Here is a 22,619-nt window from a genome sequence, read left to right on the forward strand (position 1 = left end):
GAACACGGTGATCCTGCAATACTTCCAGTGAGACACAGGTAAGAAGACAACACTGCCTGCTACATCTAATTTAAATCTAATACCGCTCTACTGTCTGCCAGTTTCACCCAGTGTATGGTCACTGAGTTGTAATTTTCCCTTACGATTTCACAGATGTGGGTCCCACTGTGTGACATCTGCTTTGTTTCCTCATGGACTATAGCTGTGTGACATAGGTATGTTAACATTACATTTAAAAGAGCATTTTGGCACTGTAATTGCTAATACACTATTTCGAAATCACAGATAGACTCCAGATTGTTTTGTGCTTTAAGGGAGTTTATTTAAGTGCTCAATATTGGAGGGGGTTGTAAAATGGTGAGGGGTGGTGGTGGAGGAATGTCCATGGCAGAGTCCAGTCGATTAGTCTCACAGGTGCATTGTCCAAAGGGGCATAAGAAGTGGAGCTGGAACAGTTTAAGGATGGACTGGGTGACAAGGTGGGACAAAAGGATGACAATCAGAGTGGTCTCATTTCTTGGCGGGGGTCTTGGCATTGTTCTCTGTCTTTGTCCTGGATCTCAGGGACCATTTGCAGGGTGGTTCTCCCTCTGCAGGGGGTGGGGTGCTGGTGTGGTGGTCCTGTCCACTAGCGCCGGCGGAGGTGGTGGGAAGTTCATCGTCCAGGCTAGTGTCAGGGGCCCCTTGTTGTGCCACAGTGTCCCTCCTGGTGTTGACGAGTTCCTTCAGCACCCCTACAATGGTGCCCAGGGTGGAATTGATGGATTTGAGTTCCTCCCTGAAGCCCAAATACGGTTCGTCCTGCAGCCGCTGGGTCTCCTGAAACTTGGCCAGTACCGTTGCCATCGTCTCCTGGGAATGGTGGTAGGCTCCCATGATGTTGGAGAAGGCCTCGTGGAGAGTTGGTTCCCTGGGCCTGCCCTCCCCCTGTCGCACAGCAGCCCTCCCAGTTCCACTGTGTTCCTGGGCCTCTGTCCCCTGAACCGTGTGCCCACTGCCACTGCCCCCAGGTCCCTGTTGTTGTTGGGGTGGTGGGTTAGCCTGGGTTCCCTGTAGTGATGGACACACTGCTGATTGACATGTCCTGGGGAAAGAGGTATGGGCCTGCTGGGTTGGTGCTGTGCTGGTGTTTCCAGAGGGGGGAAGCCCTGTAGTGGGTTGTGCCAGTGTGAGGGGAACCGACTGTCCCGAGGTCCCAGATGGACCGGGCTGGTCGTCTAGATCCAGTTGGACAGAGCTGCTGTCATCACTGTGGGCCTCTTCTGTGGGTGGAGTGGACATGTCTGGACCCTCCTGTCCGGTGACGTTGGATAGGGGTCCTGCAGGGGTGTAAAAGCATGATTATTGCATCTGTGTGTGCCATGGTGTGCAATGGGTTGGTGACCGTGCACCCCAGTGCTTGCATTCCTCTGTAGGACCTTGTGTGATGATGGTTTAGGGGGGTGTATGGGTATGTTCAATGGCCATGCTTTGGTGATGGGTGTCCATGCTTTGGTGCTGCATGCGGGGCTTTGGGTTGGGATGGGTGGTTTGTGATATTGGGACATGTGTGAGGAGTAGGAGTGATGGGGGTGAGGGCGAGGGTGGGGCTATGTGATAGCATGCAGGTAGGGTGGGGGATGAAGTAGTGAAAGATTTGACTTACCAGAGTCCATTCCTCCAGCTACTCCTGCATGGCCCTCAGGATGCAGAATAGCCAATACCTGCTCCTCCCATGTTGTTAGTTGTGGGGGAGCAGGTGGGGATCCGCTGCCAGTCCTCTGTACCGCAAGGTGGTGTCTGGAGACCACGGAACGCACCTTCCATCGTAGGTCGTTCCACCTCTTCCTGATGTCATCCCATGTTCTTGGGTGCTGTCCCACTGCGTTGACACTGTCCACGATTCTTCGCCATCACGCCATCTTCCTCGCTATGGAGGTGTGCTGCACCTGTGATCTGAATAGCTGTGGCTCTACCCGGATGATTTCCTCCACCATGACCATGAGCTCCTCCTCAGAGAACCTGGGGTGTCTTTGCGGTGCCATGGGTTGGTGTGGGTGATGTGTGGGGTGGTGTGTGTTGTGATGTGTGGAGTGATATTTAGTGGTGTGTTGTGTGAGGTGCGTGGTTGTTATGTGGGTGATGGTGTTGAGTACCTGTGGATGCTTGTTTGTAGATGGTGGTGTCTCTCTCTGGCCTTCAGTCGCAATTGTTGTCGTAGGGGTTTGTGGGTGATGGGGGTGTGTGTTTTATATTGTATTGGGTGTGTGGGAGTGGTGTTTGTATGTGTATCAGGTGTGTGTATTTGGAATTGTCCAATGTGGTAGTGTTTTGTAAATGTGTATGTATTTTGAGCGCGGCGGTGTGTATACCGCCAATAGAATACCGCGGTGGAAAGACCGCCGTGTGGATTCGTGGGTTGTGATAGTGTGGGCGTATTCCTGTTGGCATGACAGTGGTTGATTTCTTATCGCCAGTTCATCACTGACCTTTGGTGTGGCGGACTTGTGTGGGTGTCTAGATTTTGGCGGATTCTGGCCTTTGGGTCATAATGACCATGGCGGAATTCCGCGGCGGTGTGTTGGCGGTCTTCTGCACGGCGGTAAGCAGCTTTTACCGCCAATGTTGTAATGACCCAAATGGTGTCTTACCTTGAGCAATGATTGCAGACAGAAGTGGCATCAAATCACCTGTCCCACTTATCCACCCCTGAGTGGGCATATAGGGGACTGGCTTGGGTGCTAGCGCTGGGTCGCCCACCCTGGCCTGTGATAGCCGATTACTCCACTTCATAGATAAAGATGTGATCTTACAGAGGTCCGTTCTCCATAGGTAATGGGAGGATGTTGGTGTTCCCCCACTTCACCGCTGCAGTGCAAGACATAAGAGCCTCATGCATAGAGGGGAAAAGAGCTCTCAGGGAAGAAGGTGTGCAATACTCATTAATGTTCCTAGCCAAACTGAAAATCACACTGGTTGGTAACACACACTTTTGTGGTGATCACAAAGCAGCATGGGACTGGTTGGATGCCTATAGATTGGGATCGGTCCCACCTGTCCCTCGGACCTCCAAGGTTGAGGCTGGATGCAGATCCAGGATGTGCTCTCTGGAGCTACTCACCATGGTACTCTGAAAAAACTATCCAGATTGAAGACAGAGGAAAATCGGGTGGCTGCACATCAGGCAATGGCAGAGATCACAGTACAACGTGTGCCAGACTTGGAGAAGGGCCCTCCTTCAGAGCACCAGTCAGCAGAATCGGAGCCTGAGGGTTCGATGATGGACAACAGGGGTCCCCCTGAGGTGACTCCGCAAACTGCAGATAAACTGATCTGAAGTAATGTAACTCTTAGGTGTTTAATTGTTAGGTTCTGCTCCTCTCCCAAACTCCCTCACATGATAAAGATGCGAAGATGGAGGACTCTACCACTGCCACCTGTCTCCTGACGACCTTGTTGTTTACCTACCTCAGAAGTGACTATGCGGCCCACGTAGCACACCATTGTGATTGGACCTGAACCCCTTAGTTGAAGAATGCCCGAGTGGCATATTCAAGTCCACAGTTGAATCCCAGGTGACACAGTCTGACTGGGCTGGAGCGGACATGGAGGAAACAGTCTACCTTTGCTGCCCCTCATCACTTGGCCCTTACCAGGAATCTGGGGGAATCCTGCCTATGACAATAGTTTTTTTATCATGAGTTTGGGTGACCAGCCATTGCTGGGCTGCTCTTGAATTGGGGAATTTGAAGTTGGAGTGTTTGTTGTTTGACTCAGGGATTGAGGTGCGTGCTATGGTGGGAGATGTGGATGCAGAGTTGGTTTGGAGTCGAATACATGGGACACATGCAACAATTGACTAGATCGCCACTCAGATTCAGGGTCTCAGGATTATGACATGGAATAGCCAGGGGACTGGGTCCACAATCAGGCTACATAACATTCACAGATTTCTTAGACACATAGGGGTACACATTGCTATTTCGCAGGAGACCCACCTCACAGGGGTAGAGGTGGAGTAACTGAGGTGCTGGTGGAGAGGTCAGTTGTATTCTTCTTCCTATTCCTCAAAAGCCTGAGGGGCCTTGGTGTGGACTAGGACTGGGACTTCATTTGAGGTGGAACACTCCTCCATATATAAGGAAAGGCAATATGTTTTGGTCAAAGGCAGATTACTGGCTAAAGAAATCACACTAGGGAGTATTTATTTAGTGAACCAGGACCAGGTAGCTTTTTCCAGTCCCTCTTTGCACCAATGGACCACCTGGCAATTGACGATCTGCTACTCGGGGTACCTTCATTGTGACACAGATGTATTGTTAGAACCCCAACTCCTACCTGGGGTACAGGCACATAAAATAGATGTAGGATTCTGAGACAGGTTGCAACATTGAAGGTTTACCGACATGTGGTGAACCCAGCATGGGGTAGAATGGGGTAACTCATACTCATTCCATATCTCTGCACTACATACTCAACTGGAAAGATTTGTATGTTCTGGGAGGTTGAGTCAATATGCAACACTCTTTGAATATCTGATCTGCACCCTGTTTGACCACAGTCCATAGCTTCTGGGGCTTCAGCCACTGAAAGATCACCCGGTAATCCCCATATGGTGACTTGATCCGACGGCCCTTGAAGACGCTTGTTATAGGTACTCCCTACACAACGCCATCATGGAGTATTTCGATCTTAACCCGGGCTCAGTGACCACTGACTTGAGAGAATTGGAGGCATTTAAAGTGGTGGTATGTGGACACTGTTTGGGTCAGTCACTGGGAATCAGGAGGGAACTGGATGGGGAACTATGAATGCTTGGCTGGCACCCTCCACAGACTAGATAATGCCTTGAGGGCTGATCCCATGGCACTCCATAGGCTCTTAGAGGCAAAGGAGCACTATAATGCTGCTCTGAAGCGTCTGAGCTGTCATGGTTATAGAAATTGTATTGCTTGGGCCTATAAACAGGAAGGACTATCAGGGAGGCTCTTCCCTTAGATTATCAGACCTGAGACTAGAGATGCACCGATCACCCAGCTCCAAGCAGTTGACAGTACACACCTCTATATCACGAAGATCATTAATGACTCATTTAGGGACTACTAAGAGACTTGCTGTACTGAACTACTCTCAGTGTTCTACATATGGATTTCCTGGGCCAGTTACCTCTACAGACATTACCCGTGAGGCCAAAGAAGATCTGTGAGGTCCAGTGACAGTACAGGAGATTAGATGTAATTGAAGAAATGGCTACAGGCAAAACTCTTGGCATGGATGGTCTTCCCACAGATTTTTATTCTACATTTGTGGGCCAGCTAGCCCCGAAAGTGGAGGTGGTCCATGCAGAGTCGTTGAGACTGGGAGCCTTGCCTGAGTCCATGAGAAGCACCATTGTGATGCCTTTCCTGAAGCACCTATATCCGTGTTCCGGTTTCTGCCCATATTCAACATGGATTTCAAGGTTCTCAGTAAGGTTCTGGCTTCTTGACTGCAACCTCTTATGCCAGCAGTGGTCCACAAGGATCAAAATGGCTTTATCCAGACCTGCAGCACTTCCCTTAATCTCAGGAGGCAGTATCATATCCTGAGTAACCCTAAGGTGCAGTTCTTACTGAGGCCCACGTTCATATCAGTGGACCTTGAAAAGGCCTTTGACTTGGATAGGTGGGGCTTGCTAATTGCAGTCATGCACAAAATGGGTCTGGTAAAGGGCTGGATCAACCAGGTTGCATTGCTGTACTCCACCCCAAAAGCAAGAGTCAGGACAGGCACCACAATTCATTGCCAATACGGTATCTGTAGGAGCATGAAACAGGGCTGTGCATTATCCCCCTCCTATTCACATTGGCCATTGAGCGTCTGGTGGAACTGTTTCACCAGGAAGGCAAAGGCAGTGGTAGAGTTGTGGATGGCCATGAACACATAATCGCGCTTTATGCGGACGACCTCCTACTTTATTTGACTGATGGCACTGCACATGCAGCGGGTGCAATCCAACATCTGGCGGAGTTTGGAACCCTCTTTAGCCTTTGCATCAATAAGACCAAAAGCTGCCTGTTCCCTGTAATACACGGAGCCCAGCAACCCTTGAACTCTCCTCCACATCTGACCTGGTTCACCTTTTAAATATCTGGGTATCCAGGTGTATCATACTTTGGAAGATTAACATGAGGGCAACCTCGGAGGGTGCTTGGATCACTTAAGTCTTGTTTCCATTTCTGAGGTCCCTACGGCTCCCTATCATGGCCCGGAAATCCAGCTCCAAGATGGTGATTCTTCCTCACTTACTATACTTCTTCACAAATCTCCCTATCAAGGTGCTGGAATACTTGTTCGCGCAGCTAGATACACTACTCTGTGAACTGATTTGGGATGGGGGGCCACCAAAGAGTGTCCCTTGAAGTTTTTTGGTGTCCGCCAGATGAAGCGAGACTGGGGGCACCTGACTTTGAGCTGTATTTCTTGGCTCATCTCCAGTGGGTTCCCTCGTGGCTTGATGAGGTTTTCCCAGGATGGGTTGGGCCTTTTAGGACTAGCACCTTATCAGGGAATGCTGCTGTCACAGCTGCTCCAAAATGCAGTGGTCATTCCACAGCCTGGTACTCTGTTGAAGGAAGCTGTAACATGCTGACGACACTGTACAGTGAGGACTAGAGGAGTGCCTCTTTCTTTGCCCCCGTTGCTCTACCATTGGTGGGATTGTCACTTGGGGATCCTATTTTCTTTTTTATGGCTCTGCAACTGTCAGACAGGACAGAGGTTCGGCTTGTGACTATTGGTGACTGTTACCATCTGGGTACTCTCATCCCCATGGAGGCCTGACGAATGAGCACAAGTTGACCTAAGTGAAGACCATTGATAATCTATGGGATGGGGCATGGGAGGAGCCAGTGACTCATGCAATACTCTAGTTGTTGATATCTATGGGATCAGCGTGGCGGCTGGTAACTTGGATTTACAGGGCCCTGAGCGAGATGGTGAGGAGGCCCTTGACATTGCTTCTGACCAGTAGGGGAGGAGTGCTTGGTCGTGATATCTTAGAACGCGAATGGCACAAGATAGTGGCATGCCCCAAAAAAGTCTACAGAAATACAAGAATGAAATACATCCAGGTTAATTACGTCCACATTACCTAACTGACACCTCACAGACTTCAGATCATTTATGAGTGAGAGCCAAGAGAGTGCCACGGGTGTAGACACCCAAATGCAGACTTTCATCATATGACTTGGGGATGTCCCACTCTGCAGCTGTTTTGGAATGAGGTAGTCCTCACATCACACACTACCCTGGGTTGAGGGGGTTCTCAAGACTCAAAACTCAGAAGGTTGGCACTAGGGGCATATTTACAATGAGTTGGGGTAGGGCAGCACCACAAGGCTTTCTGTTGCACCGCCCTACCCCAATTTGAAAGAGCTGGAATGCACCATATTTATGATATACTGTGCATTCCTGTCCTTTCAGCTGGCACACTATTTGTTGTTAAGCGCCAACACAGACACCCTTGCACCATGGTGCAAGAGTGTCTGCATTGTAGGTAGGATTGTTTTTGTGCTTGATGCGGCACCTTCCTGCACAAAAACAATCCATGGAGGCTATATCCTCTTTCCATGTGTGATGAAGAATGCAGCACACATGAAAAGAGGGAAAACCGTGGAAAAATGAAAGCATTTTTTGATCCCCAGGTTTACAAGCCCTTGTAAATCTGGCAATGCATTAGAACCCATGTATGTTGTGCGGGAAAACTCACCTCAATGCCCATAGAGTGCTCCCCTGATGCAGTGTAAAGCAACGCAGGGACTTGCACTGTGTTGTTCTACACCATATCTACAAGGCCATGAAAAGCCACGATAAGTGGCTTTGCGTAGCCTTGTAGATATGGGTCTGCACTCTGCACCATCAGAGCATCTTAAAAAATGAATTCACTGGAGGTGCAAGGGTCTTGTAAATATGCCCTTAGGTGCTTAGACCTGGCTCTTATATTGGCCAAGAGATGAACAGCAATTGTGTCAAAGTTTGCAACAGGACCTGTGCTAGAGACCTGGGTGAGAGGTGTTGCCATGTGGGCTACAGCAGAGTAAGACAACTTCCCATAGCTGGGTTGTGGACAGAAGTGTTAGAGATCTGGTAACACCCAGGAGATGAGGCAGGGTCGTATCCATCCACACCACCCCCGGGATATGGCAATACTGTTCATACATGTCCCTGAGCTTTCAGTCTATTGATGACCGTAACACCTCACATCCTTTGATATAACTTATCCTTTACTACCACCACAACCCTGAGACAGTTCACTTTTCTTATTATTTTGGTTAGTTTCAAGATTTCTCCCTTCCCTTCCCTTCCTGCCCCAGAGTCTTACAGGCCACACGGGATACACTTATTGTCGGTCATTACAGAGGCTCAGCTAAGTTTAGGCTGGAGGACATGCTCCAGGGAGTTTAAAGAGCCGTACATTCATATTTTACAGTTGAGTTGTATTCCTTTAAACCTTCATGGAACCTGCACCTTTGTGTTTATATCTGCTGATTATTTGCCTATTATGCCATGACTTTGACACGTGTAACTATTACATGTAGATCTGGGGACCTAACAGAGATATAATCCTACTTCCTGTATCTTTGGGCCAGATGTAGAAAGCGTTTTGCATGGTGCAAACAGCAAATTTCGCTGTTTGCGCCATGCAAAATGCACATCGCGATGCGCGTTCCCCTTCCTATTTGTGATTCGCATTGCGATGTAGAATTGCTTTGTGGCCTTAAGTAGAATCAAAATTATGAAGCCTTGAAAAAATTTAGGAAGGCACCAAAATGTTTCTTGTCTGAGGCCCCCAACATCCTTAAGATTAAACTGGCAATTATGGAGTGGAATTAAATGATAAAGCCTTGCTATTTGGCACCCACGTTTTCCATCTTATGCTGCAGGCTTATGAGCAAAACATTTTGCGCTTGCCTTATTCTTTAAGAAATTAAGCACTATGTGGTACACATCCTGAAAACTATGCAGCTGTCTATATAGCTATTTTTTTTTTAAACAACATGGGCCCCCAACCACAAGACATTTTCGAACGGCGATGTTTTATTCTCTCAGTGGTAAATTAAGCTGTGATATGTACAAACACCTTATGAAATCCGATTTCTGTAGTTGGAAATGTATAACAAAGTGTGTGAATATTTCTTGCATAGCATTGTTTATGGGGGTGACGAGTTGTGTTATGTTTGTGCTCCTGTGCTTTTGTTCCTCATTATCCCAATGTAATGGAGATTTTTGAACTGTGGATGTTTTCTCTTCATGTTTTGACCATTTAGTTGAGTTGTGCCCTTCCATGTTTTAGCTGTGTTGTTGTGCTGCTTTGTGTTACTGTGTTAATTTCTGTAGTTCACTTTAGAGATCTCAAAGAATGCTGCTACATTTCCTGCCAAAGGCAGCATGTCTTACAGTGACTAGCAACCATTTATCACTGTCTGAGGGGTAAAATAGCACTACTCCCGCTCTTCACCTACTCAGACTTGAATCAGCTGTCTCAAATTATTACTTCTAGCACTCATGCTATGTGAAACAGCCCCATAAACGGCAAAGTCCTCAATTTTACTAGTCAAAGCTCCAGTAAGATGAATGTCCGTGTTACAGTTACGAAACCGAATTATATACATTGTATAGTGACTGTTGTACTTATACACAGAGAGAGATAGCTATAGGTTTCTTATTTGGCAATCAATTTTACACTTATATTTCTTTAGTATCACCTTTATTTTTGTTGTTTTGCTTGTAAGAACTGCTATCTGTTTTGATGCATCCACATGTTTTTCACTTTTTTGAGATGCCAGGGTTTTCGAGTTTGGTTATGCCTGGTGGCTTCTCAATAATAGGACTCAGTCACTGTTTTCTGTAAATTCCTCAGAAGATTTTAGTAGCAGTTAGTAAAGTCATGTTTAAATAGTTTACAATGAAACGCACACATTAGAGAAGCTCTCGTGTATTTGTTCTACTTTCATTGAAGTTTCCATATTTTTGTCACCGGAAGATTAGTAAGGGTGGCTGTGCCACGCCTAATTTTTTAACATATCACTACAGGGATCTTGTGTCCTGCATTGCTGGCTAAAATGTGTGGTTCTACTTCTTAACAGACTCTCAAAGTGAAAGGTAAAACTGCATATATGATCATTTAAGCTTCGCATATCACACATGCACAGTTTATGCTGGTCAGAATACAGATGTTCCCCTGTGCAGCGCTCAAGGAAAGCATGGAACATCACAGTTCCAAAGCCAAATATAGGCCCTATGTTATCCTTAAAAGTCTGATTGATAGCACACATGTCACATGCTGGTTGTATTACAGGCCCAATTCTATTTGTGTTTATGGAAGCAAGAGCTGAGCGAGGAACCATGATCCAGGCAAGACAAAGGAGGAACACCAGTTATGCCCCTGAAGGGCAAGTAAAAAGAAAGTCTTGATTTGTGTTTTAGGAGTGTGTATTTATGTACGCGTAAGTGATTGTATGGGCATGTGTGTGTACATGTTTATTTGTACACACAAGAGTATGCATGGGCCAGGTGTCCTAGTGTAATGCTGATGTTGTCATAATCATGGTAATACTTACATATCCTTGGCATCCATGTCATTATGATGCTTATTCTTCGTACACTTTTGGTCATGGGAAAATGATAGAAACTATTGGAATGTTGTAGGTGTAGAAGACTTGATGATGCCCACCCCTTATATCATGCTGAACCTGTTACAATGGTTGTAATTTTCAGCATATTGTGAAACACAATAGCATGAGGGTGTCAAGTGCTGGTAGAATGCTGAACCTAGTGTTAATTGTGGTAATTTGTTAATATTGCACGTGTTAAGTACATGACCATCGGTAGTATACTGCTTGCCCTGGAATAATGGTAGCAGTTCTTGGCATATTGTGGTATTCCATGACATGCAGGTTGTCACCAATGGTAGAAAAGGGACCCTGGCGCGAGCGTGGTAATTCATGTCATGTTGTGGGCAATGCCGAGTCCTAATGGCAATGTTTAGCTAATAGTGCACATTGTAATTATTAGTATTCTTATAAATTGACAAGCTGATGTTTGGGAATTAAACTGATACATTTCCACAAAGATATAGTTAAAACAGATATGTAACTGACATTCACTAAGGCACCCTGAGTTCCTAGCCTATGAAATTTGTGTAAACTGACCACTGTCTGAACTTGTAGGTTCTCTGCAGCATGAGTGAAAGTACTTCTGTGTGAGCCTGCACTTTTCACCATCTAGCTCTGACGTCTGTGGCCTATGAATGGGACAGCTATATGTTTTTATTCTACCATACTCCATTCAAAGAAAATTCCAGGCATAACATATGACTAAGAATCTATTTCAAGGGGCAAAATTGATAGGATTTGAAACTTAGACAGGAAGAAATCGACCATGAAAATAATATGCAGTGAAAATATGACCATTATGGCTCATAGTTATACTTTTTTACCGCTGCATTTGTTCCTCTTTTTGGTGCAAAAGCGGCGCAAACTTACAATATACAATTGTGGCCCATATTTATACTTTTTGATGCAAAACTGTGCTGATGCAGTTTTGTGTCAAAAATTTTAACGCCGGCTAACGCCATTTCATTGCGCCACCCGGGTGTCAAATTTATACTTTGTTGCACGGCGGCGCAAACCACTGGTGAGAGACATTTATTTTTACTCAAACCAATGTTCTACATCGTAAAGAAAAACAACGTTAATGTGGTGCAAATGACTTTGATGTGGTTTACGACATCGCAATAGTGTCAAAAAGTGGTGCAAACACTGCAAAATGTGCCAAGGAGCCCAAAAATGGATTCCAGAAGCTATGAGAGACCTCAGGAACATGACAACCGACCAGGAACTAGCCAGGAGGACCCACACAAGACCCAGTAGAGGAAAAAGAAGATAAGGAAGTGTCAGTTCAGTGCAGAGGAGCATGAAATACTGGTGAAAGAGGTGATGGAACACCAGCACCAACTTTTTGTCACCTCTAAATTGCCAATTGGGAGGAGAGAGGCAATTTGGCAACAAATTGTCGCTAAGATCAACAGTGTGGCAGAAGTACGGAGAACAGTCACTGAGTGCAAAAACAAAATGCTGGCATGACTGCAAGCGCAGGACCAAGGAAAAAATGGCCAGGAACAGGAAGGCAGCGCTGCAGACTGGAGGTGGGAGTCCAGCACCGCAGGAGGCCCGGGACCACATGAAGGAGATGGTGCCAGCCGTCATCCCTGAGGAGATCGTCTCAGGGATTCAAGTACAGGACAGCGCAGACTACCAGGAAACCACACAGATGCAGGATAAGTGGCATGGGGAACAAAAATGCCTAATTGCTAACTGAAAGCTAGGAGGGCATACCTACTATACAATGCATGTCAGCCATGATAATCAGGTGGTGGAAAGGGCAAAGGGGCAGCGCACGGGGGCATAGGCTGTGCAGGGGATACCTGGGGCACAGCACACTACACCAAGAACCTTTGCATGGGGCTACTCAGCCATGCCAAGGATGTTGGAAAAGCAAAGCCAGTCCAGGAGGGTGGGGTACAACATAAAACTGGCATGCTGTCACACGACTGCTGGTATTGTCACACCATGAACTAGGGCTCAATTTTCAGTCTCAGGCCATATCCGCAACTGGAATTTAATATTGACAACAGTTGCCACTACCACCCCTGCTGTGTGTGCAGGTCAAGTAGCTAATGGCAGTTACATGCCCATGGATCAAACACACCCAAAATAGAGGGTTCAGGATGACAACGTTATCAATTCCCTCTAATCAATAAAAATGTGCAAATCCTGTCAAATGTTAATGTCCATAGTCGCTACAAACATCAGGCATTGTCATAAACATTATGAGGTACTCAGCAGTAATGTCATACCCATGCTGCACATGTCAGGGTCTACCCTGTGCCTGGGTCACAATAGCTGCAATGTCACCATGCAACATCTGATGTGTCAAAGTGCTAAGACAACAGCATTGAGGGAGAGGACATATGTTTCCGGCTAGTGAAACACACCCACACAGTCAGAAGAGGAAATGGAACACTGCTAGGACCATCAGTGCATTCCAATGTAACACACATTCCCCATCATTAACATTACACACTACCAATGCTGACACCTGTATTGTGCCATGCCAATGCTATACATAGTACATTCTAGGTCCCAGCAACATATAGCTGGATGTGAAATATCTGAGACTGGGTCAGTTCCAGATTGTTAAGTGTGGTGCAAGTGCCATCAGAACACCCACAGCCATTGCAAGGCCAGACCATGATAATGGAAGTAGACGGACGGTTGGATAGGACAAGAAGGTGGCAACATACAATTTGGGCAGAACCGACACCTAGAGGATGTGACGCAGACATTTTCCCAAACTGCCCACACTGCATGTGACATGTAGGTGGGGCATAGGCCTGGGAGAATGCTAATATTGATGACAGTGACAATGAACAGGAGCCAAGATCACAATGTGCAACTAATAGGAAGTCAGGAAACTCACATTACAAATGCCACAACACAGACACACTAAGGGGGTTATTCTAACTTTGGAGGAGTGTTAATCCGTCCCAAAAGTGACGGTAAAGTGACGGATATACCACCAGCCGTATTACGAGTTCCATAGGATATAATGGACTCGTAATACGGCTGGTGGTAAATACGTCACTTTTCCGTCACTTTTGGGACGGATTAACACCGCCTCCAAAGTTAGAATAACCCCCTAATTGTACAATATCTCATTGCAGAGGACGAAGGCTCTCCTGGGGATATGCATGTACTGGACTTCCCTGATGACGTGGATGACGAGCTGACAAACATCAGCCAGCTGTCCCTCCAAGATGTCCTCGGAACCCTCCAGACCCCACCTTCAGTCACAAGGAGGAACACAGAAGTAGCAGCCATCACAGAGGACCCACCCACCACCCCAATTGTACAACCTGCCATATCCAACCCAGCTGAGGACTCTGGCGACACTGGCATCAGCTTTGAGAGGACTGTAGTTGGATTACAGCAGTAGCTAGCCAAGGAATTGCGATGGGGATGCAAAATATGGCAGCCAGCCTATAGGGGGGGCGTTCGTGCATGATGTCATCTGCAGAACAGGCAGCAGCCATGCAAGGGCGAACGTCTATCTTTCAAGACCTTCAACAAAGTGTGAAGGAAATCAGCACAGCAGTAAGGGAGTTGCCACAACACCTCGCACACCAAACCTTTCACTGCGTGCACAAATGCAATATTGACGCCCTCAGGGCTGACCTGGCTGCCTACCACAATGATGTAGCTGCTATACTTAAGAAACAGCAGCTCCTCCTTGCTGCAGTACTGCCCTTAATAGCCCCACAGTTGACAGCTACTAGGATTTCTGACTCCACATCTTTAAACACTGAAGTGTGTGTTGCCCCTTGAACCCACCACCACCAAGGGCACAGGAGACGACACACACATCAGAAGATGAAGACATGGAACAGATCACCTTCACCCGTAAGAGTACCCGGTAGCACAAGTCCATGCCAAATGGGCACTTATATCCAAGGTCCTGTGCTTCTTAACATGCCAGTTTCGCAACAGCTGCACACATGCACTGTTCTCCAGCACACTGTTTACCTTAGCACTATGCTCTGTGATTGTCTCTCACTACCTCATTGGGAATTCATGTTCCTCTGCACTGTATGACACTTCATCCCAGCATGGCCAATGACATGTCCTTTTGCACTTGTGTAGTATCACAATAGAAGGTGTCACACTAATGGACTCACAATCCTTGACTATGTAAATATAGCACTACAGCACTTTAAAATAAATAACACTCACACAACCACTTTGTTGCTGTGTAATGTGACACATCAACCGTGTAGGAGATTAGTGATGTTTACCTCATGTCAATGGCCAGAGAATGTCAATACAACTGCCTTGAAAGATTGTTGGCTGATAACTATGCACTGGGGTCTGGATTGTACCATCATCTGCCCTTCCCGAGGGTTGTTTTGGAAGTAAATAGAAAAAATACTTCAGTATAATGCTTTATTGGACAGATTAAGGGGTCATTACAACCCTGGCGGACGGTGTTAAAGCTGCGTAAATACCGCAAAGAGGCTGGCGGACAAAAAAAGGGAAATATGACCCTGGCGGTAACCGCCAACAAAGACAGCCACTTTAACACACCATCACGCCAACAGACAGGCGGGAGACAATGTACCGCCCACACAATTACAACCCGCCAATCCGCCACCTTTTCCGGGGCGGATTCACCGTGGATAAAAACACGGCGGAAACAGCTTTTGCTATGGGAAAACGCTCACCTGAACACATCCCATGAGGAAGGAGGACACCATGGGGCCCGAATTACAAATCCTACCTGCCCTTGTCTTTCTGCTCCTCTACGACCAACAGCTACGTAGGCGCCGAAGACACCGGTGAGTACTGCACCTACAACACGGGGGAGGGGCGAGGCAAAAGTTAGGGGGACACCCAACAAACACCCCCTCCCCCACCCTCGCATATTACAACATACACACCAATGCAGTCACAAAAATCACAGTAACAACCCACAATCCCCCGGAAGAATGAAAACACAAAGCGAATTTCGGGCAAACATTGTAATGTGGCAATACACATGTCATACAAAAATATACAGATATATATATCTCAAAATCACTCTTATTTACACATACAATCCGAGAAGTAGTGCAGATATGTACACAACAATGTCCGTGCACCAACAGTCCAAAAATGCATGGGCGAGGCCCACAAACTATACCTGACCTAAACCGGAGAGAACACTGCCGGGGCATCAGATAGAAACACTACAGGCACCTCAGGGGGAAGGGAAGGGGGGGCACCTCAGCCACATGAATACGAAGCCAGATCCACGACGGGGCTCCATGCCCATTGATGTATCCTGGGGAGTACAAAGCCACAGTCTCTCAAGTCTCTACAGTGGGTGGCTTGCCCACTGTGCCATCCTGGGGAGTGCAAAGCCACAGTCTCTCAAGTCTCTACAGTGGGTGGCTTGCCCACTGTGCCATCATGGGGAGTGCAAAGCCACAGTCTCTAAAGTAGATGCAGTTCTCTACTGGTACTGGGTGGGACTGGTGCCCAGACTGGATGAGTCCCGCCGTGAAAGTTCATGTCCTGTCACTGTCCCAGCTGCACATGGGAGAAAGATGCCTGATGTGGCGGCCTCTTCATTCCTACACGGTGCATGCCCTGTTCAGCGGTGCTTTGCCATGGCGGTCTTTGCCCTGTTCAGCGGTGCTTTGACATGGCTGTTCTGGACTGTTCAGCGGTGCTTTGCCATGGCGGTCTTTGCCCTGTTCAGCAGTGCTTTGCCATGGCGGTTCTGGACTGTTCAGCGGTGCTTTGCCATGGCGGTCTTTGCCCTGTTCAGCGGTGCTTTGCCATGGCGGTCTTTGCCCTGTTCTTTGGTGCTTTGCCATGGCGGTTCTGGACTGTTCAGCGGTGCTTTGCCATGGCGGTCTTTGCCCTGTTCAGCGGTGCTTTGCCATAGCAATTCTGGACTGTTCAGCGGTGCTTTGACATGGCGGTTCTGGACTGTTCAGCGATGCTTTGCCATGGCGGTCTTTGCCCTGTTCAGCGGTGCTTTGACATGGCGGTTCTGGACTGTTCAGCGGTGCTTTGCCATGGCGGTCTTTGCCCTGTTCAGCGGTGCTTTGCCACGGCGGTTCTGGACTGTTCAGCGGTGCTTTGACATGGCGGTTCTGGACTGTTCAGCGGTGCTTTGCCATGGCGGTCTTTGCCCTGTTCAGCGGTGCTTTGCCATGGCGGTCTTTGCCCTGTTCAGCGGTGCTTTGACATGGCGGTTCTGGACTGTTCAGCGGTGCTTTGCCATGGCGGTCTTTGCCCTGTTCAGCGGTGCTTTGACATGGCAGTTCTGGACTGTTCAGCGGTGCTTTGCCATGGCGGTCTTTGCCCTGTTCAGCGGTGCTTTGACATGGCGGTTCTGGACTGTTCAGCGGTGCTTTGTCATGGCGGTCTTTGCCCTGTTCAGTGGTGCTTTGCCATGGCGGTTCTGGACTGTTCAGCGGTGCTTTGACATGGCGGTTCTGATACAGACATTGGTGTGTGGCATGACGTTCTCTACAATGGCCATTGGTGGGTGGCATGACGTTCCATCATTGCCCAGCGGGGCTGGGGCATCCGGGCCCCTCCTGGGCTGTGACTCCGGCGGTGGTCTCCTGACCAGTAACGATACTTGGGCCCTCCTGGGCTGTGACTCCGGCGGTGGTCTCCTGACCACTGACGATACTTGGGCCCTCCTGGGCTGTGACTCCGGCGGTGGTCTCCTGACCACTGACGATACTTGGGCCCTCCTGGGCTGTGACTCCGGCGGTGGTTTCTGGACCACTGACGATACTTGGGCCCTCCTGGGCTGTGACTCCGGCGGTGGTCTCCTGACCAGTGACGATACTTGGGCCCTCCTGGGCTGTGACTCCGGCGGTGGTTTCTGGACCACTGACGATACTTGGGCCCTCCTGGGCTGTGACTCCGGCGGTGGTTTCTGGACCAGTGACGATACTTGGGCCCTCCTGGGCTGTGACTCCGGCGGTGGTTTCTGGACCAGTGACGATACTTGGGCCCTCCTGGGCTGTGACTCCGGTGGTGGCGGTGGTCTCTGGACCAGTGACGACGGTGCTGGCGGTTGTGTCTGGACCGCCGGAAATGATGGTGCACTGCTCCGCCGTGACACTCACAACTGGCTGGGCAGACTTCCTCTGGACCTTCCCCACCTTTGTTGGAGTTACAGCTGACTCACCAATCCCCTTCGAACCCATGTTACTTGTTGTACCACCAGGAGTCTTAACACGGTCCCATTGGCCACTCTCCAATTTTAGAGCCTTTACAGGGGGTGGGCTGCCAGTGCCTTGGCTCCGGGTCCTACTGCCTGCCCTGGTGGCCGGTGCACTCCACAAACCTTGAACACGCACCACTGGTATTGGAGGCTTTTTGGCTGAGGCGCTACGACGGGACTGATGAATTGGAGGGGGTTGGGGGCAAAAAGGTCAATTTGACATAGGGACAGTTTCTGACGGACACTGGGATGGGTAGCTGGAGGGGGTCTGGGAGTGGAGAAAGAGGAGGTGGTTGTAGGAGGTGTCACTTTAGGTGTTTTGGGTGCAGGTGCAGGTACTGGAGGCTGTCTTGAGGTGGATGGATGTTGGGTGAGTGATTGCTGGCATTTGTGTACTTTGGCAGGGGGCGTCACAGACACACTGGGAGAGGACACAGGGGACGTGTAAATGGCAGTGGAGGTGGTGAGTGCAGGTGAGCGGCTTGTGGTGCTGGGTGTCCTGGTGCGAGTCCTAGTGCCTGTAGATGTGGTGCATGCAGGTGTGTGTGTAGACGAGACTGGGAAGGAGGAGGGAGAAGAGGAGGAGAGGGACACAGTGGAGACAGTGGATGTTGCTGTGTCTGTATGTGGGTGAGGCTTGCGTGAGTGCCTGTGGTGTGTGTGGTGCCTATGTTTGCTTGAGCTACTTGTGTGTTGTGACATGTGTGCATGCTGGTCTGTAGGTGTGCTTGGGATGGGCTGGGGTACAGGGGATTGGGTCTGGGTGGAGGAAGTTGGAGGGGGAGGCTGGACACAGGGACAATGGCTGCCATTAGTGCTGAGGCCAGAGATTGCAGGGTTCGCTGAATGACAGCCTGACCAGAATGAATCCCCTCCAGGAATGCATTACCATGTTGCAACTCTCGTTCTACACCCTGGATGGCATTCACAATGGTAGACTGGCCAACAGTGAGTGACCTGAGGAGGTCAATGGCCTCCTCACTGAGGGCAGCTGGGGTGGCTGGGGCAGGGCCTGAGGTGCCTGGGGCGAAGGTGATGCCCACCCTCCTGGGTGAGCGGGCACGGGGCGAACGCTGAGGGGCTGCTGGGAGGGCGGTGCTGGTAGGGGAGGTGGCGGCTGTACCTGTTAAAGTGGGGCGCACAGATGGTGCCGCCATCACAGGGGAGCTCCCATCGGCGGACGAGTCCGTGTCTCTGGTTGGTGATCCGGTGGCCGACGTGAAGCTCCCCTCGCCCACCGTCCGACTGGTGCATTCAGAGTCTGTGGTGTGGCCCTCCATGGCCATGTGGGATGCAGCTCCCTCGTGCTCCGGTGCCACTGTACCTCCACCTGATGATGCTGATGTACAAGAGGACAGGGAGAGCAGGAAAAGGGGGAGACAGAAGAAAGAGAGTTTTAGTGCATGGCATTCCGCTACCGTTGGCGGACAAGACAGACCCAGCAGCCCCCTGCATAATGACGTGCTCCTGCCCTCTGCACATGCAATTTCTTGGATATGGCCTACATGGCAATGGTGGACACCTGCGCACATGGATGCCACAGGGGCAACTATACCTCAACTTGGCACTCTGCTGAGGTGGGGTTGAGTGCCACATGGCCTACATTACAGAGGGGCCTTGCCTACCGAATTTGCCCTGGCCTAGGGACACCCACAGCCCACCTCCCCCACCCAGACACCTCCACTGCACGCAAAGTCCGCAGAATGAGGTTGTACTCACCCCCTTGTGTCTGCTGTGATGTCCTCAAGCGCCCATCCAACTCCGGGTAGGCCACCACCAGGATCCGGAACATCAGGGGGGTCATGGTGCGACGGGCACCCCTCCCATGTTGGGAGGCCATCCCCAGCTGAGCCTCCGCCGTCTTCTTGCTGCAGCGGCGAATGTCCTCCCATCTCTTCCGGCAGTGGGTGCCCCGTCTCTGGTGGGCCCCCAGGGTCCAGACCGCCTTGGCGATGGCACGCCAAATGTCCCTCTTCTGGTAGGCGCTGACCTACATGACATGCACAAGGGAAGAGGAACAATCATTACCAACTGCACCGTCAATGCGAGTGGCCCTCTCCCTACTATGGCCATGTGGCCCATTCATTCACATGCATTAATGTTCTATGTACTCTGCCCCCTTCCCTCTTCCACCCAGCCCTCTCCACCCAGGCCTAGCCCATACAACGTGCTCCCTGTGTACTAACCTGTTGGTCTAAGGGACCGTAGACTAGCGTGTACTGGGGAGGACCCCATCCACAAGTTTCTCCAACTCCTGTGCAGTGAAGGCAGGGGCCCTTTCCCCAGACGCAGCAGCCATCGTCGCTTCCAGACCGAGGTCACAGCAGCACTAGCAGTGTAGGTCCTCTCCTGTCGAAGGTCAGGTATCTAGTGATTGAACAGATAGAAATCACTGCCGGCGCACCTGTTCATTGGCTCCTGGGACCCATAGGGTCCAATGTTAACCAATGCAGCATTGCGCCGCGGTCTACGACCGCCTACCGCGACGGTGTGCAACGCCAGCGCAGTTACCCCACAATCCCATTGTCCCAGTTTAGAGGTCAGGCAGCCGCCATTTCAGGGGCCCACATGGATTCATTTACTACTGCGTCACACATAGCTAGGCCTACACTCAACACACATACAGGAAGGGTTTTGTGTCTGGTGTAGTCTTGTGTGTAACTGTGGGTACATACCTGGATGAATAGTGACTGGTTCTTCGCTGTTGTCCTTCGTAGGCACCGTCAGCTGGGACATATGAGAAGATGGCGGAATCCTCTGGTGTACCGACCGCTGGTGGACCTGTTGACAATGGAAGAAAGACATGTCATCGTCACCTACAGGTTTGACCGTGCCACTATCCAGGAACTATGTACCCAGTTGGAGCCAGACCTGATGTCACCGATCCGCCATCCGACTGGAATCCCCCCTGACATGCAGGTGCTGTTAGTGCTCCATTTCCTTGCAAGTGGGTCATTTCAGACAACAGTGGCCATGGCATCAGGGATGTCCCAGCCTATGTTTTCCAACGTCTTGTCCAGAGTGTTGTCTGCCCTGCTGAAACACGTAAGGAGATACATCATATTCCCTCAGGTGGAGGATTTACCTACAGTGAAAGGTGACTTCTATGCCCTTGGACATATCTCCAACGTCATAGGTGCAATTGATGGGACCCATGTAGCTCTGGTCCCCCCCCGCAGGAGTGAATATGACGGGACACATGGAGGACAACATATACTAACCTAAACACATACTATCTTATCCCTAACAATTATATATATATTTTTTTATTTATTTTTGTGTTTTGTATTTTTTTAATACATAAAAACCCCAACATCATCCCCCACCCATGCACCCACAAAAAAAAGTAAAAATATCACACCCTCCACCACCAACCCACTTATACTAACTAAACTAACAACCTATTCTAACCTAACACTAAGCCCCCTAAACCCACTAAATATAAGAACTAGGAAAGAGGAGGGAGGGGAGGGAATCATGGCTGAGGGCTCCAACAGTTATAAGTTTGCTCTCCGCAGGATCTTTTTTATCCCATGCACTCTCATGTTAATCTGGGACACCTCCTGCTGCAGCCTGTCTATTCTGTGCAACATCCGTTGCATGTCACGTTGCATGTTCCGAAATTCAACATTGTCAATGACTGCAGCAGGGGAGGTCTGTGTGCCAGTTGTGGAGGGTTGTGCTGTTGCCGGTGCCGTGCTTGGAGGGGGAGGTGCAGGGGCTGCTGTCAGTGGTCCAGGAGCGGATGATGTTGATGGACCTGCAGTGGTGGCTGTCATCCTTGGTGCCACTTGGGTTGGAGAGGTGGTGCTGGTGGTGGGGGCTGTTGTGGTATGGACATGGATAGGCCCCCTTGGGCAAATGCCCTCCAGACCCCTGTGGCTCTCTCATGGCGATAACGCTGTGCCATGTGGTGGCAACCGAGACTCAACATCCAGAAGGTGGTGGTAACACATCGCCCTCCTCTGGAATTCGCAGATCTGATTGGCATCCAGATTGGCTGCTGTTAAAGAAGATGAAGCCAAACATTAGTTACATCATTGCCAAATCACAGTACAGATCATGGATTGTCCCTGAGGAAGTACATGCCAACGCAGCCTACACATGTCCTATCTAACAGCACAGCAATGCTCTAAAAGATGTGCACCTACTTAAATTATCTAAGCATCATTGTTCTGCCATTACTCACATAACAAATGCTGAAACTCCTCTACACGTGACAGGCCAACTAATGACTATCTTCTAGATGACAATCAAGTGCCACAAGATCTGTGATTTGTAAATGGCATTGCCAGGATGGTATACAGTTGCTAATCATGAGTAGGCATCCTAGGTTGGAACAAGTGAATTTCTGAATTACATGTCTGTGTACTACACTTGGATCCTCACACCTAGGTACACATATTTCATAACCCTAAGCCTGTGCCTCAGGGGCTGATGGACATGCAACACATACTTTCAAACATCAAGGACAGCCAGGAGGCCTTGGACAGCTGTCCATGGGTTTATTTAGTCCACCAGAGTTAAGGAGGGTGTCCAACTAGGATAGACACAAACATTGTTCAATCACATCCACATTTATGTTCCTAATTGTGGACAATTGTCAACATCATTTGATATCACCAATACCTGTCCTACAACAAGCACATAGATGCAAGCACCCATCTGGGCTTGAGCTGCATGCACACCTGAGACATTGTACTCAAGTGCCACATAAACTTAGCACAACATGTGGAGCTAGATGCTGCTAGGAATTCAAACATACAGTCCTGCGTGTTCATTAGTTAACAGGGAGGCTCAAGTCTCTGGGC

The 22,619-nt window shown here is 49.2% G+C and overlaps 1 protein-coding gene across 1 annotated transcript in view; it reads left to right on the top strand.

Annotated features, from left to right (window-relative positions):
• The window catches only part of ADCY2 (adenylate cyclase 2), a 4,811,883-nt gene that overhangs the window by 1,286,096 nt on the left and 3,503,168 nt on the right, over nucleotides 1-22,619 (top strand). The window lies entirely within an intron of this gene.

This window comes from Pleurodeles waltl, chromosome 2_2, assembly GCF_031143425.1.
Source record: "Pleurodeles waltl isolate 20211129_DDA chromosome 2_2, aPleWal1.hap1.20221129, whole genome shotgun sequence".
Classification (NCBI taxonomy): domain Eukaryota; kingdom Metazoa; phylum Chordata; class Amphibia; order Caudata; family Salamandridae; genus Pleurodeles; species Pleurodeles waltl.